This window comes from Gymnogyps californianus, chromosome 1, assembly GCF_018139145.2.
Source record: "Gymnogyps californianus isolate 813 chromosome 1, ASM1813914v2, whole genome shotgun sequence".
Taxonomy (NCBI): Eukaryota; Metazoa; Chordata; class Aves; order Accipitriformes; family Cathartidae; genus Gymnogyps; species Gymnogyps californianus.
The window spans coordinates 112,852,438-112,866,262 of record NC_059471.1 but is presented as its reverse complement, the minus strand read 5'-3'; the positions used below and the strand labels follow the sequence as shown (position 1 = coordinate 112,866,262).

The 13,825-nt window shown below is 36.7% G+C and overlaps 1 long non-coding RNA gene across 3 annotated transcripts in view; it reads right to left on the bottom strand.

Moving 5' to 3' along the window:
• Nucleotides 1-9,147, bottom strand: part of LOC127023761 (uncharacterized) — a 41,212-nt gene extending 32,065 nt beyond the window's left edge. For all 3 annotated transcript variants that reach the window (XR_007767471.1, XR_007767470.1, XR_007767472.1), the window contains exon 1: nucleotides 9,098-9,147. This is a non-coding gene — a long non-coding RNA (uncharacterized LOC127023761). The remainder of the gene's footprint in view (nucleotides 1-9,097) is intronic.
• Nucleotides 9,148-13,825: the final 4,678 nt, after the last annotated feature.

The window sequence follows — 13,825 nt, the reverse complement described above, 5'->3', positions numbered from 1 at the left end:
CAATAGGTTCTCAATTCAACTAGTTCCAAACTTATATGCAACAGAAAAAAATTTTTTTTATAAGAGCTGATAAAACATTTTTCTCCAGAAAAATCACAAAATGACGCGTTGTCCATGTCTAAATATCACCTTTAAAAAGAAAAGCTTATATCAAACTCCAAAATAATGCAGTGATTTATTAATTGCTTTTAGATTGAAATTTTATTTTAAAGTAGAGGAGGCTAAACAACATTGAAAATATTTGCACATAGGTCAAAAGCTTATGCAAAGAGTCCTTCTGATAATTTTCTAAAATAATCAAATGTTCTAATGTCCCTTTATAACAATTGTCTGATGTCATGCACATTTAACATCCTGCCTCAAAAAAGATTTTGTGAGAAAGATTTCTGGAGGGAGTTTATGGAGGTAACATGGTTCAACTGCTGCCCAGGACAGAAGCTGACAGGGTGTCCACCATAGATTACCTGATGCTTTGGAGCCACACTGGCCAGAAGCTCCTTTCTCTGGGGCTAATTTGTCTGCCCCAAAGCAGTTTATCTCAAGGAAAAGTGCTTAGTTGAAGGATTTTATACCATGGTTACATTTTATTCAAGCATAAGTCCAGGACATTTCATTTCTCTGTTTCATTGCTCATTTCTCCTAGGTCCCCCATGCTGGAAGTGACACTGGTGATCTAGACCAAGGAAGGTGTATGGCTGAAAACTAACAGTCGTAAAAGCAGAGAAAGAAGAAATAACCTTTCTACGTTGCTTAACACTAGAGAGAACTGGAGAGGTGGAGCCAAAAAATAAGCTTTACTGAGGAAGAAGGTTGGTTCAATCCCCCTGAATTTAAACACTAGGAAATGCAATTGTATGTCTTTTTGTAATTTCTCCACAAATATAAGAGACAAAATATATGCCAAATTACTGACAAGGAGGGTCCCCAAACTCAATTTTAAACCTATCTTGTTCAGAAACTAAAAGCCTTTACTAGAATTAGTCAGAAGGTTATCACAAAATGAAAGCATGCAGCTCATTTTGGACCTACAAAATGCTATGGTCTCAACTAAGGCTTTTCTTTGAGAATTTTTTTTTCATTGTATGAAAAAAAAAATCACAGCCAGGATAAGAGTAGCCCAAATCCTGAGCACATTGTTACTTTCACATATAACCTGACATGTTATATCTGGTGAAACACTGGAACAGGTTGCCCAGAGAGGTGGCAGATGCCCCATCCCTGGAAACACTCAAGGTCAGGTTGGACAGGGCTCTGAGCAACCTGATCTAGTTGAAGATGTCCCTGCTCATTGCAGGGGGCTTGGACTAGATGACCTTTAAAGGTCCCTTCCAACCCAAACTATTCTATGATTTTATGTTCAGTTTTCCTGGCAGTATAATTTTAAAGGTAAAATTTAACTGGGGGGAAGGAGGAGACCTTTAAAATGAAATTGATAACACTTCCTATTTCTTAACTCTAGAAACTCTATAATTGCTAAAACTGCCTTTCAGTCACTCTTCAACTTTCTTCAGGCTAAACAGCACATATTAATGAAGCAAGTCACAAGCAAATATTGATATTCCAGAATATACGCAAACAAAACACAGAGATTTTCTTAAAAAGATAGAGAATCTAATAACAACAACCAACACATTCTGTACACATCTACCTCTATTTACTTCCTCAGTATTAATATTCCTGGATGATTTATCTCATTTGTTTTCCTCTCTCCAATGAACGCAACTGACATCCCAAGTGCAAGCACTGAAGTTACAGGTATGTAGAAAAATGAGGGGTCCCTGTTAAGCATGTTACATGCTTCTCCAAAAATTTGGAGACACAGGACGTGTTATACTTAAAAATAAAGTTAGCATGAAAGACAAGTGATTTGTTCCAGCTCACCAAGCACAAGATTACACTTATTGATTCACTAGAATGATAGTTTCTATGAGCTCATTGATAGTAAAACATCTGCTGCCACAACACCTGGAATTTGTTCTACTTCACAAACAGAAAACTGATGCAGCACAGTCAATACCACGGCAGCTTTCAAAAGAATTAATTGTACAGTAAGACAGGAGCTCCATACATTTGACAGAAGTTATAGTTCTTTCTAACCATGTAATTAGAAGATAGTGAAAATACACTTCCACACAAAAAGTTTCACTAATTGTAATGAAACACTGTACTCTGACAAACTGCCGCAAAATATGGGTTTGCTTTGATAAATTATTTCTAAAAAGAGTGACCCATTATTTCTTGTGAATAGCTTGTTTCAGTCTTCCCACTCTCAAGGTTTTCACAGCCACATTATAAGTGAAAAATATTTCATAATGGTGGAATGAATGTAGCCTTATATTGTTCTTATTTTTCTTTCTTTCTGTGATTTCTTTGAAACAGATGTGGTTTTCCTTAATAATTTAACTTCTAAGATTGAAATAAACCCTCTCTAATAAATCTAGTAAGGTTTTTGAAGTATTATTTTAATATTTGTCTCAAAGTAGACAGCATGCTATTCATTCCTTTAAATAAGCTTATGTTGGCAATAAAAATCAAGAAAGAGAAATGTAAATGGTGTTGTAATGCCCGAGGGAATATTGAGTTCAGTTGTGAAACAATAAAATTTCTTTCCTTTGCAAGTCTGAGATTAAAGGCTTGTGGTTTTTGCACAATAGCCATGAGTAACGCATACAAGTGACATTTTTTATTGCATGAGATTCTCCTCATGCACATCTCTTATTTCTTCAAGATAATTCAGGCAATCAGCAAAGAAAAGACAACAGATCACATTGTTCTTACTGTTAAACAGATAATCAATAGTCCAAGGCAATAAAATTAAATGTTTTGAGCTTTATTAAACTTTGGAGACTGCTGGTGAGTAGCTGGAAAATAAAACAACATTAAAAGTCAATTAGCATAACCATTATAGCAAAATATTTGCTTTTCATTTCACTACAATGCTGAATTATAAAACAAAATAAGCGAGCCTGTAAGCTCATTGTTACAGCCATGTGAGTATTATATATCCATTTAACACCAGTAAGAATAAAAATTTGTAATGCAAATGCAGACTGAGGCAATCTACATGAAAACAGAAGTTTGGTCATATCAATGAACTGAAGAAGACAAAGCCCAACTCATTATGTTGCTTTGTTTCAGTTGTTCTTTCATGTTCCAGAAATTCCTAGGTGATTAGAGGTTAGTATGTGCTGTGCGCTCATGACCCACACAAGTTATTAAGGTATGCAAGTAGTCCATTAACGTCTATTAATTGAAACTACTCAATGTTTGCAAGTAAACTATGTGATTAAGCTTTTTAATGGATTTAACCAAAATGTTTAACGCTGCAGGCTTGAGTCCCAAGGACTGCAAATCTCAGGTAACTCCCAGATACATCAGTTACATTTCTTTTTATAGTTGTTTATTGAAAAATGTTAAAATCACTGAAGTGAGCAAGTCCTACTATGTTTAAGATTGAAATTCAGTTTGAATAAAAGCTGGTGTAAACTTTACCAAAAAAAAAAAAAAGCAGCCAAAAAAGGTTCTACTCTATATACTTAAAGTATACACAGCTACATATTAAAGCTTACATAAGTTCCAGTCTTTGCAAATTTATTTCTAGAGTCTGTAAACTCAACAACTGAAGTTTGTGAGTGACAAAGATTAATCTGTTTTAGGCAAGATTAAATGTAAAGTTATTGTACCGAATATGCTTCTATCTTCTTTGTGAATCTAGCTTTTCAAAATGTCTGACTCTTGAAGAGATACTTTTATCTATATCCAGATATTGTGAAATGCTAAGTAAACAATAATACCTACAATCCACATCAAAAATAGCTGTAGAGCTCTCCAGGGAGCTCTCATGAAATGCTGGGTATAGAGAATGATATACCTTAGCTGTGATTCAACTCACTTTACAGCAGCTCTGTTACGGCATGTTCAGCATGAAGACACTGCTTTCTCATTCTGGAGCAAATGCCGTTGCTGAAAAGTGGTGCACAATATTAACCTCCTCACTCAAAACTGAATCCATTTTTTTTTTCCTAGATCCATTGAACATTTCCTTTTACAGAATAAAATGAAGTTTCAGATAGCAATTAGCATGAAGAAAATGCACCTTCCAAGGATTTGAGAACTGACTTAAAGACAGCCAAATAGGTTTCAGTGCTGTTCCACCAAGCAATGGAAGTATCAGTGGTCTCTGGTTATGCATCAAAATGGGGACACCCGTTCTTATAAAATTCACTTAAAAGCTGTGAACACTTGACTTTCTGTAAGGGTTTTCCCTCTTCTGCCAAAATTTCTATTCAAATGGAGATTTCAAATCCTTTGAGATAGTTTCAACACATATTGAGACTCAAAGTTCTATTGTGGGCCTTCGTTTAAGAGTTAATTCAGGGATTTCCCAGTTGCTTTATTCATCAATCATTTCATCACCTCCAGCAACACAGACAGATTAGGTAAGGTCAATCTGAAGCTTGTAAAATAGGCAGATATAGTTTTCATTAAAGCATATTTACCTCAATGCTGAAAACAGTGTTAAAATTCAAATTAGAAAAACTTTTGGAAAAGTTTTGAAAAATTTTGTTAATTAAAATGTTAGAATTTGCAATATCCCTACAGCTCTTTTGTAATAGTGGATATGCCAATCATTTAATGTTAAATTTATTTCTTTTTAATTTTTTTTTAAAGTATTTTAGTTTAGCTGCCAATTCTTGCATACAGGTTTAACTTCAAGCATAAGTACTATTGTATCAGGAGCAGTATTAGTTACATATACTTTGTTTTAGTTGACCTGACTTCCCTGGTTTCGTGCAGAAGAGAGAGGGAAGAGAGATAAAAGCAACTTTTCCCAGACTACTCAATGAATAAACAGTAAAATCTTCTTTTGACATATTTATATGGACAGAAGCTTTAAATGCAGCGAGTGTGTAGGAACTATATTTGCACTACTTAAAAAAATAAATATAAACTTTATTGATCAAAATATTTCTATCGACATTTTTCTCTGAGGAGACTCCGTTAATTCAAGTCTTCAGTCATGGTCCTCCTATAGCACACCACAGTTCTTGAAAATAACCTACTCCTCAGGCACTGCAGTGCTGTGCTTATTCCCCATTTACAAACTTCAAGCTCTCTCTCAAGACACAGAAAATGGTTACTTTTCCCCTCACACACAAAATATTCACTGCAGAAGCCATCATTAGGATCAGCATTTTCATAATTTGTTGTGTTTGTGGTTTTAAAAAGGAACCTTATTTGTATTTCAGATATTACCATGGGCTTCACATCATGCTCCATTTTCTTCCTTGGTCTGGACATTATCATTTCTTACCGTCTCAGCCTCTGGGATTCAGCTCGTCAGTGTTCCTCACTGTTCAGTTTTCCTGCTGAGGCCCAGAGAGATCATATTTGACTCTCACTAGTCATTATTCATCTCTTCAGTCCATGCTCTTTCTCTACTTTAGCGTGACCTCTGAGAGCAGTCAGTCCAACAGCCTGCCTGGCTGCCACAGTCTCTCACTCTCATAGACTGATGTTTGCCTTTTTTCTCTTTTTTTTTTTTTTTACCCCTCTGCCTGTTACTCACTGCTTGGGACATCTCCATGTCTTTCCTAAAAATCATGGGCTGCTTTCAGTCTCTTAAAAACACCCTTAAAATCTCCTCATACGCAAGGTGGAGTTTCAGTTCTTGAGTTCCAAAGAGCTTCCTTCATCTTCCCAAGCTGTCAACTCTCTCTCCTAACACAGAGTGACCATCATTGGTATTAGCTGTCAGTGGGAAAAGCATGCATCAGTTTTCTATAGTCTCGGGTCTTAGATAGTTTTCTTGTAAGTCTTTGCTGCAGAAAGAGTTGTGTATTTATCTGGCTCATGAACAGATGGGCCAGACTGTATCCTTACTACTGAAAGGTCTACATGGGTGATGTGCACTTTACAGAAACAGAGAATGGAAGAAACTTTCACAGTTATGAAGTCTGTGTCGTTCTCAGTTTCAGAAAAGCTTAGCTTATACCGTTTTCCAGAAGCCTTCTAGGCAATACACCCCTTTGCCTTTGGATCTCCTTACTACACTAGGTGACTTCTTAAATTTCAAAAAGACTAAGAGTGGCAATAAATGAAAGACAACAGAAAATTAATCACTGATTATTCACTCAGATTCAGTTGTATCTCATTTTCTTGCTATTCATCTTCCATTCCCACCAGAAGCAAAAAATGTCAGGTTCAAACTGAGCAAAATGTAGCAATGAGAAATTTATATTCATTTTCTAGAGACTACCACAAGATGAAGGAAGAAAAGAATACATCAGAATAAGTGACTATCTAGTGGTATCATTTGGAAAGATGCATTTTTTTTTCTTTTTTATAAAATCACTGAGGCTTGTTATTCATGTTCTGCCCATCCTCAAAAACAACCAACCAAACCACCCTAATTACGAAGAAGAATTAGCAAAACCAATCATCATTCTTCTACCAAAAATCGACTGGTAGCAATAGCTTCAAATTTTAGCAAGCTGATAAAATAGATCTGGACTCAGTGAGCTAATATCTTCACATAACTGGAAAATGGGGAGGCTTAACAAGCAGTATTTAATTGAAGAAAGAATAGAAAACAGCGGTAGGAGAATAAACAGAATAACGTAGAATAATTAAACACTTCTTTCCTGAAAGCCAGCTCTATTTCAAAAATCAGTTGCCTCACTGAGACATATGAAAAGAAAAAAGTGTCAGGCTGCTCTCCTCTCACACTAACACCCTCCTCAGAGCAGGCAACAGAAGAAACTCTCCTACCTTGGTAAGTCCATCTTCATCAAACTGTTACTGACCTGTTGGGAGAGCTGAACTGCTTTTCATGCCACTCCAGGCCAAGTGCCTCTTCCCTTAGTCCTCCCTGCTTCACCGCCTGCTACCATTAGACGCTCTTTTTACACTGTTTGCTCTGGTTAATGGCTGCAACTCTGCCAAGAGCTTGTGTTCCATGTCAAGAGCACATACATGAGTCTTCCCACTCCAAAGATATCTCTGACAGTCTTTTTGGTACTCTTTCGCGGCCTGTGCATGGCACAAGTCTGCACGCCACTGCCTCTGATTATTTACAACTAACTATACCACTTAGATAGAGCTAGTTGGCCCAGGCGTGATTATACTTACACGGTTTCCTCCATGCAAAGAACTTAAAAAAAAAAAAAAAATATTAGCACACATATATGAAAAGACATGAAACGGAAATTAAATATTTCAACCCTGTCGTTCATGTTTCTTTCCAGATGTCAAAAGAACACCTATTTTTCCCCTCTGTAGTTTTCATCTTGCAAATACCTATTAGGAAATAATGATCAAGTAAACAACAAATACAGATTTTTTTACGTAATCTTAAATGATACTTGCATGCATAAGTTTTGGAGTTTGTTTCTGTTTGGTATATCACTGAAATAAATGTCTTTTGCTCCATGTTTCCGCCCCAAAAAATTTTGCAGAAAAGGTACACAAGAAATCTTTCTTCTTCTTTTAGACTTCTTCCTAAAATTTGAGAACACATTCTACAACCTCATACGAACATGTACTTCTCCATGTAGGCCAAATGAAATCTGGGCTGTCTTTCCCGAAGTATTCATTATTATCCAATACACCAAACACGACACCCAATAATAATATTTAATACTTCAGCAGCACTCGTGCAGCAAGCACAGTCCAAACATTCATTTACATTTGTAATTATCAGTATCAAAAGAGGAGGGAAACAGATGTGGAAAGGAGAACATAAATTCTTCTAATGCAATCAGCTGAAATAGATATAGAGCCTGTTTACTGACTTCAGATTCTGGTAACCTCAACTGAAAAAATGTACATTCTTGAGACTCCTTTAATAAAAAGCTGATACAGAGCTAACCTGCCAGATGAAATTTTAAAATCATTTGGCTAATGTAGAAAACATTGCCAAAAATACAATGCTGAGCTTTGAAGAACCATCACGCCACTTTGTGATACTCCTTGGAGGACTTTGTAACCACAGCACAGCAAACGTATTTCAGAGGGAGGGGAAAAAAAAAACAGAAAGAAAAATAAAAAAGAAAAAAAATGCATTTCAGTGGTTCAGTGTAAGATTCTTTGGATGACATTTAAGGTTATGGTTTACGAATGATTTGGCTGATGCCCAAACCATGCCAATTTCCTTTGAAGTTGTTTCAGTGAGACACTTTGAGACAGTTTTTTCCCCTTGGCACAGCACTTCAGATCATCTTCAGAAGAATTCCAACTCACTTTTTTTTTTTTTAAAGTAAAACAATGTGATTCTTGGCTTTGATATTTCCTCATCAGTTTAGTGTAAAGTGGATTTAATGTTTTCTAGAAAACATCACTTTCTCCAAGGTTCTTAATGGTTACAAGTCAGGGATGAAAATCCAGGAAGCATTACAAAATAAATTGGAAGGCCCCCACCAATTTCATCACAAAAACAGTTAAATCTAAAAATCTAAGTGATTGGTGTAACAATCAGACAATATTATAGAAAAAATACATATATCAAAACCAAAGGGAAAAATTCTTAGATTCACACGTGGTATAACTTACAAGTAGTCACTTTATAACAAAACTGCACAAATGTAGAATTTCTCCCTGTGAAACATTTGTTAAATGATTTTTGCAGAATAGTCACAAATACTTCAAATTAAGAAATCTCTTTCATTTCTTTTTTAGTTCCTATTTCATCATCTAACAAGCCCAGTTCCTGGGAAACCCATCCAGATATTATATTGTTCATTTTCATTCTTTAAAACATATTCATAGTCCAGTTGAACATCTTAATTTCTTTCCTTGTCCTTTTTGTTTCCAGTTTATATCCTTGCCTCCTACTGTTTACATAGGGCTGATATGCCTCAGAAATACCTTAGATAACGATACCCATTCACCAGTTTAATGGAACTCTTAACATAAACTAAATTGAACTAGTTTAGCTAAGTTCACTTCACCTTCTAACCAGAACAAGCTTTTCCTTTTTCTGCACAAAGTAGCCAAGGGTTCACTCCTCAAAGTTTCCAAATTCAGAAAACTCTTGTGTACCAGAGTAACACTAAAGAAAAAAGGGCTCATAAACAGGCCTTTTTATCCATGTACTTACCTGTAAATATTCTCAGCTACAGCACTCCTTCCACAAAACCTTTCCTACTTTCCTCAGCCCATCCCTCCTGTCTCTTCCCTCTCATGGGTCTCTCTCAAGGTTTCCCAAACAAAGAGGAAACACCTGCACACATTGGCAGTGACTTAATCAGCATTTTCTATCAGTGACTCATGTCAGGAGTTTGGTTAAGAAAAGGCAGACCCTTCCCTATCTTCTAGCTCTGGCTTTATTCTTCCTATATGTCATATGGTGCAGCTAAAAATAAATTCCAGGTTTTGAAAGAAAGATAGTATCCCTTAAAGCTAGCTGCCCACAAACAACCTCCCAGCCGCACCTGTCTTCCCTATTGCCTATGATAATTTCCTCCTACCTGTTAAAGCATAGGGGAGGACTTTGCTCTTCAAAAAAACCTTTCTCTTCTCTGGTGTCTACAGACCCTGGAGCTAATAAAAACTGCTTTCCATTCAAAAAATGTTTTCTGTACATAAGAAATGTACAAGCCATGATGAAGCACAGCTGAGAAACCAAGACCAAAATGATGCAGAAGCATTACAGCTGTACTAGGGAGATATAAAGGTAGTATTTCTGAATGTAAGCATTCAGTTATTTTTTTTGCTTTTCTAGAGTTCAACTGTTCAATAGGAAGTTAGAATTTCCCTAAAAAAGATCTACTTTTTTTCGTTAAATACTCAATTCCCTCCCCAAAATACTGCCTTAACAAAACATTATTGACCAACAGCTAAATGCATACATTGATGGAGAAATAATTGGCTTCTAAATTTATCATAGTTTTAATGAAAAACTTCCTGTTCTTTTTCTACTTCTGAACAACAAAGATAGGAAACGAGATAGGACTTTATTTTATACCCAGCAGTAAACTTGCTGACGTAATTACTTTGTATTCTAGCCCCCTAGTACATCCACACAATACTCACTTCACCAACTTTTTGAAGCACTGTAGAGTTCCTGACAAATCTCTTCTGCCATACACACTTAGAGGCCTTTCAAATACAATCAAGTGTGTCTGGGATGAGTCATCCTTTACAAATCATTGATTAACAGGGTGTACGAGTGCAAACAACACAGCCTGCTTACTCTCCGTTAACTTTGTCTCAAGACTCACGTGCCCAACTAGATCTTAGCAAGTATAAAAATAACAGAGAGAGAATAGCTAGAGTTGCCACCCTTTTTGTATCCCTTACTGCTCCAGCAAGAGCACAGGTTGAGTTGAAGTACCACATTCGCTTGTTAGCAGTAGCAGCAGGAGATTCGTACACTCCTGTAGAGGATCAAGTGACTAGAAATTAGGTATCAGCTGCTCCGTGTCTAGCTGCGGTATGCACTCCCTGCCCTCAGGGGAACCTAATCCTGAGGTTCAGAGGTCTGCAACAGTTCAAAATCTTATGTACACCTGAAGCCCTGTACCATTGTAGTGGATATTGTATACGCTTTCTATACTGTTGTTTCAGTTTATATTGAAACCAGCATTATCTACATCCCGTAAAAAAGAATTGCACCATTTGAGTCTCATATTTTAACTTGCCTTAGTATATTTTAAATTGGAGAACAATTGTTAAGATTTCCTCTAATATTGGAAGCTGGATTTGATGACCAAGGAAGCACTTTTCCAAGTTCATGTTTCAAACAAAAATGCAAGTTCTCATGTTGGCGTAGCTGTTATGGTCTAAGGATGTGAGTGATACAAACTCCCTTGAAGAGCTTGTATCGTCACCAGGCTCAGCTTGCCACTCCCCAGCTGCATCAGTGAGTCTAGTTAAAGATATTGTATCTACCTATGTTGACTCGCTTAAGACCAAACGTGATATAATCTGTAACTGGTATCTTCTATAGATGTAATTTTTTTAGGCATGCTTTTTTACTTTTTGGTAGAAGCTCCATCAAAAATATTTTCAGAATGACCTTTTAGTTTTCTTTAACAGAAGGAAAAAGAATACAGAAAATTAAAGACTTCAGTGTCTCAATTAATTTTCTTCAATCTTCATTTTCCTCTTCATTTGCTAATAGGAAAAGTTTCTCTCTGGTACTTCACTTTCCTCTGATAAACACTTTTGAAGTTCTTATTCTCTCCTACACTCTTTGGATAGCACTAACTCATTGAGCTTCTTCCTGACATGATCTTTTCCCTGCAGCCTTCACTAAGTGGATATATGTTGCTTTCCCATTTTTCACAATTTCTTCAAACTCACTTTAACCTTCAGTCTTTGTGCATGCACCACTACAGCACATGGGTTAGTCTTTGGTTTTTATATATTTACATGTCTGTTTGTTTATTATTAAGCTCTGAAAAAACCCTAAGCATACAGCATATAGAATGACCATCCAATGGTCAGGTCTCCAAATCCACAATACATTTCAAAAGATAAGACTACAGAACTACAGTAGAAAATATCCAAACAGTAAATTTCTCCTCCACATTAAAAAAGCGGGAAGAGAGAGCCCTTACTCTCCCAAAATGTAGGAATCCCATTTTCCTGTACTTCAAGTCTGTGTGTCTTCACATACAACAAAATGAGAGTGCACTCTTTGGCCCTGCTTCAATTTGTTAATCCAGGAGCAAAAAGTAGAACACAGATCCTGAAATTGTGGACTTTGGTCCAGGGCTGTCTCAAAGCATAAACACACAAGCCCCACTAACAGATACATCAGACCCGCGGTACATGCACAGCGGGTTTGTAGAGTCACACTGGTTTGCACATACAAAGTGACTTCATGTTACCTGTACAGTGAGACCAGGCATACATACTACACAGCGGCTCAAATCTCCTTCAGATGCCACTGCTTTGGTTACAGAGGATGTTTATAGAGCTAAAGATTCCCCTCCAGTTAACTGCATTTCCTCAGCCTCCTCACAACCGAGTTTCAGCCAAAATGTTTTCCTCTCTCTCTCTCTCTTGCACTTCAGATATTCTTAGACATGACTGTGACTGTAGTGTATGGGTGGGCAAAGCAATGTTATTAGCCTACTGAAACTACCTCATCTCTTTACTAACTGCAAGCCCAATAGCAGTATCTGAAAAAAATGGTAACAGCTGAGAGCCCGTGGAGTTGTGATCTGCAACCATTCCTGCCTGTTGACAACAACTGTCAATCAGACTGAAAGTGTCTTGGACTCGGGAACAAAATGATTGCATGGAGGGCTAGGTACATGACTGCATAAGGGAATGGGGTGCTGAATGACTGTTCCTCTTCAATTATACTCCTTCATGCGCTGCAACAGAGATAACTGCCAGCTTGAGTTGCGTGAAATCAGTACTTAATCCTACCTTTGTCTTATACTTCTATTATAAGAAAGTTTACTATTCTTTATTGTTTACTCTTAGTTATAAACCAGTGCTTCTGTTCAATGTAGTATAATTTTTGTATGTATGTAGTTTTGTACTGTTTCTCTTCAAGTCCTTTTTGAAGTCTCATTTTAGTCTTTCTTAATTTTCCTTTCTTCATTCCCTTTATTTCCTTCCTACATTTTCTGACAACCCATCACTAGATGTACTGGATGTTGGGTAGTACGGGGTACTTGAGAAAGGTCCAGTCCATTATTCTAGCAGAAATTTAAAATCCTGTTTCACACCCCAATGTTGTTCTTTAGAGACCATTCTACTATTTTTGTTGGAAAACTTCCCTGCATTAAATTTCTGCCTTCATCAGTATGTTCTTTCTGATAGTCAGAAGGCATCTCTTGCTTTTGTAAATGGGAAAGGTGGAAAGGGATGAGTCCCTGTTTTTTAAATAATTTCATCCAGAATTGATGAAATGGCAATAGTCTCTCAGACTTTTCTTCAAATTGACTACCAAACACAGATAAGCAAGGATAAAAATTAATTGCAAGTACCTAAGTGAAGGGATTTAATGTGGATGCTACCTGCATCTGGGGGAACAACAGGACACAAGAGATCTGGTGAGGCTTCATATTACTTTTGCAAGAGCACAAATTCTGCTGTTTCATTAGTATACTCCAGCAATACCTAGATATTTACAACATATACATTGCTCACTTTAAATCTGTTCAAACTTGTATGTTTTCTAATTACCCTTGCCCTGGGAAAGACAAAACAAGTTTGCCAAATGCGTGTAATCTTTTTGCATAAGACAAAGCATTAAAATGTTGAAAAGAAATCCCAGACATACCTCTCTACAACTGAATGTATGCACTACTTGCCCTTTATTTGTGTTTTGACACCTGAGAAGCTCACTGAAGCTCACCAAGAGCCTGTTTCTTCTCAAATCTTACTGCGCTTTTAACAGAATCTGTGTTACTATTAGGCGACATAAATACACGTAATTTTTCCAAACTGAATAATCATTACAAAGTGTTTGTTCCCTACATATTCAAACTATACTGTGTGAATATTTCCATAGATGAAATAAGTATTATATTTGACCAGGACTTTGGATCAAGGGGACAAGCCTGCTCATTGCCATTGACTTTGGATCAGGTTATCACAGGGTGCTCATACTATAGATAAGCAAGTTATTTGCCTTTATACACTAGATTTTATTTCATACAAACATATATGTTACCACTTACCTTCCTGTATAGGAATGCACGCTTTGCTGATTACTAGATATAAAAATGTAATGCTGATATATGACAGTCACAGTTTGCTTTACTACTGCCCTCAAATGCCCCATGTCCACATGAACTCCAGTAAGTGGCCATCATTTTTCAAGGGCAAGTTGGAAACCAATGCATGTCATCACACATACTGA